Genomic DNA, 5674 nt, shown 5'->3' on the forward strand with positions numbered 1-5674 from the left:
ACGTTTGATCCAGATTACTACAGACTGTTCTGTTTTTGATAGATTCTGTTTTTCATTTGTTGTTTACTTATTTTGATGAATCTATGCTAGTAAAATAGTTTATAAACCATAGAGAAGTTGAAATACAGTAGGTTTAACACCAATATAAATAAAGAATGAGTTCATTACAGTACCTTGAAGTGGTGATTTATTTTCTTATACTAACGGAGCTCACGAGTTTTCTACTTTAAGTTTTGTGTTGTGAAGTTTTCATGTTTTGGGTAAATATTCGATGGACTATGGAATAAGCAGTGGCAAGAACCTAAGCTTGGGGATTCCCAAGGCACCCCAAGGTAATATTCAAGGACAACCAAGAGCCTATGCTTGGGGATGCCCCAGAAGGCATCCCCTCTTTCGTCTTCGTTCATCGGTAACTTTACTTGGAGCTAAATTTTTATTTACCACATGATATGTGTTTTGCTTGGAGCGTCAATTTATTTTGTTAGGATTTGCTTGCTGTTTGAATAGAATACCAAGATCTGAAATTATTAAATGTTAGAGTCTTCACATAGTTGCATAATTATTCGACTACTCATTGATCTTCACTTATATCTTTCGGAGTAGTTTGTCATTTGCTCTAGTGCTTCACTTATTTCTTTTAGAGCATGGTGGTAGTTTTATTTTAAAGAAATAGATGAACCTTATGCTTCACTTATATTATTTTGAGAGTCTTAAATAGCATGGTAATTTGCTTAAAATCCTAATATGCTAGGTATTCACGAATAATAAAATTCTCTTATGAATGTGTTGAATGCTATGAGAAGTTTGATACTTGATAATTGTTTTGAGATATGGAGATGGTGATATTAGAGACATGCTAGTTGAGTAGTTGTGAATTTGAGAAATACTTGTGTTGAAGTTTGTGATTCCCGTAGCATGGACGTATGGTGAACCGTTATGTGACGAAGTCGGAGCATGATTTATTTATTGATTGTCTTCCTTATGAGTGGAAGTTGTGCAATAAGTATGTGAGTTCTTTGTGACTAATGTTGAGTCCATGGATTATACGCACTCTCACCATTCCACCATTGCTAGCCTCTCTAGTACCGCGCAACTTTCACCGGTACCTTAAACCCACCATATACCTTCCTCAAAACAGCCACCATACCTACCTACTATGGCATTTCCATAGCCATTCCAAGATATATTGCCATGCAACTTTCCACCATCTAGTTCATCATTGTCATATTGCTTAGCATGATCATGTAGTTGACATAGTATTTGTGGCAAAGCCACCGTTCATAATTTCTTCATACTTGTCACTCTTGATTCATTGCATATCCTGGTACACCACCCAAGGCATTCATATAGAGTCATATCTTGTTCTAGTATCGAGTTGTATCATTGAGTTGTAAATAAATAGAAGTGTGGTGATCATCATTCAATAGAGCATTGTCCCAAAAAAAGGCCAAATAAAAAAAAGAAAGGCCAAATAAAAAATAAATAAAAGGGACAATGCTACTATCCTTTTACTACACTTGTGCTTCAAAGTAGCACCATGATCTTCATGATAGAGAGTCTCCTATGTTGTCACTTTCATATACTAGTGGGAATCTTTCATTATAGAACTTGGCTTGTATACTCCAATGATGGGCTTCCTCAAAATGCCCTCGGTCTTCGTAAGCAAGCGAGTTGGATGCACACCCACTAGTTTCTTTTGTTGAGCTTTCATATACTTATAGCTCTAGTGCATCTGTTGCGTGGCAATCCCTAGTCACTCACATCGATATCTATTGATGGGCATCTCCATAGCCCGTTGATATGCCTATTCGATGTGAGACTCTCTTCTCCCTTTTTTCCTCTCCACAACCACCATTCTATTCCACCTATAGTGCTATGTCCATGACTTACGCTCATGTATTGCGTGAAGATTGAAACAGTTTGAGAACATCAAAAGTATGAAACAAGTGCTTGGCTTGTCATCGGGGTTTTGCATGATTTAAATATTTTGTGTGGTGAAGATGGAGCATAGCCAGACTATATGATTTTGTAGGGATAGCTTTCTCTCGCCATGTTATTTTGAGAAGACATGATTGGTTAGTTAGTATGCTTGAAGTATTATTGTTTCTATGTCAATATTAAACTTTTGTCTTGAATCTTATGGATCTGAATATTCATATCACAATTAAGAAGAATTACATTGAAATTATGCCAACTAGCATTCCACATCAAAAATTATCTTTTTTATCATTTACCTACTCGAGGACGAGCAAGAATTAAGCTTGGGGATGCTTGATACGTCTCCAACGTATCTAAAAATTTTGATTGCTCCATGCTATATTATCTACTGTTTTGGGCAATATTGGGCTTTATTATCCACTTTTATATTACTTTTGGGACTAACCTATTAACTGGAGGCCCAGCCCAGATTTGCTATTTTATGCCTATTTCAATGTTTTGAAGAAATGGAATATCAGACGGAGTCGAAACGGAACGAAATCAACTGGGGAAGTTATTTTTGGAAGGAAACACACCTGATGGACTAGGACCCCACGTCAAGGAAGGAACGAGGTGCTCACGAGGGTGGGGTCCCCCCCCCCCCCGAGGGCGCGCCCCCTGTCTCGTGGGGCCCTCGTGGCTCCCCTGACGTACCTCCTGCACCCATATATACCTACGTGACCTAAAACTTCTAGAACGAAAGATAGATCGGGAGTTCTGCCACCAGAAGCCTCCGTAGCCACCGAAAACCCATCTAGACCCGTTCTGGCACCCTGCCGGAGGGGGCAATCATTCTCCGGTGGCCATCTTCATCATCCCGGTGCTCTCCATGACGAGGAGGGAGTAGTTCTCCCTCGGGGCTGAGGGTATGTACTAGTAGCTATGTGTTTGATCTCTCTCTCTCGTGTTCTTGAGATGATACGATCTTGATGTATCGCGAGCTTTCCTATTATATTTGGATCCTACGATGTTTTCTCCCCCCTCTACTCTCTTGTAATGAATCGAGTTTCCCCTTTTGAAGTAATCTTGTCGAATTGAGTCTATAAAGACGTGAGAACACTTGATGTATGTCTTGCCGTGAATATCTGTGGTGACAATGGGATATCACGTGCCACTTGATGTATGTTTTGGTGACCAACTTGCGGGTTTCTTGACATTGGGAACCTATGCCTAGGGGTTGGCACACGTTTTCGTCGTGATTCTCCGGTATAACTTTGGGGCACTCTTTGAGGTCCTTTGTGTTGGTTGAATAGATGAATCTGAGATTGTGTGATGCATATCGTATAATCATGCCCACGGATACTTGAGGTGACATTGGAGTATCTATGTGACATTAGGGTTTTGGTTGATTTGTATCTTAAGGTGTTATTCTAGTACGAACTCTAGGGCTTTTTGTGACACTTATAGGAATAGCCCACCGGATTGATTGGAAAGAATAACTTTGAGGTGGTTTCGTACCCTACCATAATCTCTTCGTTCGTTCTCCGCTATTAGTGACTTTGGAGTGACTCTTTGTTGCATGTTGAGGGATAGTTTCATGATCCAATTATGTTAGTATTGTTCAGGGAACTTACAGTAGCGAAAGTATGAACCCTAGGCCTTGTTTCAACGCATTGCAATACCATTTATGCTCACTTTTATCACTTGTTACCTTGCTGTTTTTATAATTTCAGATTACAAATACCTTTATCTACTATCCATATACCACTTGTATCACCATCTCTTCGCCGAACTAGTGCACCTATACAATTTACCATTGTATTGGGTGTGTTGGGGACACAAGAGACTCTTTGTTATTTGGTTTTAGGGTTGCTTGAGAGAGACCATCTTCATCCTACGCCTCCTACGGATTGATAAACCTTAGGTCATCCACTTGAGGGAAATTTGCTACTGTCCTACAAACCTCTGCACTTGGAGGCCCAACAACGTCTACAAGAAGAAGGTTGTGTAGTAGACATCAGATGGCCCTGCTAATTCTTGACCATAAATACTTGAGATGGATGTAGCAGGCCTAGAGAAAGAAATGTTTTTAGGCCAACTCCACTGGGCCTGGCTGAAAATGCACAAGTGTGCATGACTAACAATATTCACCTAACGCAACACAAGAGATGATGTAGTTTTGAATTATGAACATAGGATATGTCGTCATCGGACGACGAAAGTCTCCCGGGGGAGTGCGGCTGGTGCCACGACGATCGAGGTCTGTGCGACATGCCTCACCTGAACGATGATCGGCACTTCAGCATTAAGCTCGAGGAGACCTTCGAAGTTGAAATGGTACACAACGACGACAAGTGTTATTTTCATAATTAAGCATGACTTCAAATATTTCAACGTGTAATTTTCATCTTTTACAATTCGAGTATAGCTTATCCCATGTCATGCAAGACGCTATGTCTTGGAGAGGATGGATTTTGAAGACCATGAAATTTCTGAAACAAAGAAAATTCACCTAAGGACTCATCATGATGTGGATTTTGAAGTAAATCTGTATAATTCTGGGAGCGTAACCCAATTTTGTTGCAAAAATTGGGAAGCATTTTGCAAGATGTATGGTTATGATGAGGGTATGCTTGTCACCATGGATCTTGGTGATCCTGACATCGACCAAGACAATATGGACATTTGGGTCCTTGTTGATACACCTCCAGTTCTACCGCTATGTGAGTTTCGCAAACATAGTTAATTATTAACTAATATATATTGTTTATTTCAAAATAGTTGACAGCTTATTTCCATTGACAGCTTATTTTTATTGTTCAAAGAATGTGCGGAAGATGGTAGACAAAACCCACTACACCGATGGCTCTGAATTAACAACTTACAAGGAGAAAAATCATATGGTCGGATTTTGTACTGACATTGAGAATTACAATATCTACAATCAAACTCCTCAACATTATGGTCGATACGTGCAACTAGTCCATGTGTTCAACTACGGTAACTACCATGGAGATACCCTGGTAAGATTTTTTACTATTACGACAACCGTGCATCTTTTGCATACTTCTAAAACTAGTACATCATTGCTAACTGTGAAGTTATTACTATGTTTTTCAATAGCTAATCCCAGAGAATTCTGTGCCTCATTTGATGTATTAGAAAGGTAGTCTTAATGTTTTGAACATACAACCAGGTCATCCTACGAATCTCAATTGTCCATACGAGATTTCTAAAAGAAGTGGAGACATGAAAATCAAAGGATGGAAAAATGTATGGACAGTCATAAGGAGGTTCTTGGAAGCAAAAGGAAGCGAAGCACAAGAATTGGAGACAGGATGATCTCCATTCTCCATAATGGAGAGTCAGGGTCTATATTGTTTTATGCTATTTTACCTTAAATAGGGTATTTAGGTCCTGCCTAATACTGATGATCATGTGCTAAGAACAATTAAGTAGGGTTGGTTCGATGACTATCAAGATGATGATCGTATGACTTGTTATTAATAACGAGTAGAAGTTGTATGATGATGATTAGTAGGACTTGTTACGATTAGTATTACTTCCGACAAACTCGCTACTCGCGGTCTCGAGACTTGTAATGTTGTATCTTTGATCGGTATTTTGAATTCGGAGACTAATATGATCAATTGTATTCGGAGACTAATCTTCTATTGTATTCGATGAATCTGCTCTTGCTGTGTGGTGCTGTCTATATTCTGTTCAATAATATATTTTGTAACCTGTGCAAAAATCA

The sequence above is a fragment of the Triticum urartu genome, chromosome 3A (assembly GCF_056163025.1).
Source record: "Triticum urartu cultivar PI428250 chromosome 3A, HENAU_Tu73, whole genome shotgun sequence".
NCBI classification, from domain to species: Eukaryota; Viridiplantae; Streptophyta; class Magnoliopsida; order Poales; family Poaceae; genus Triticum; species Triticum urartu.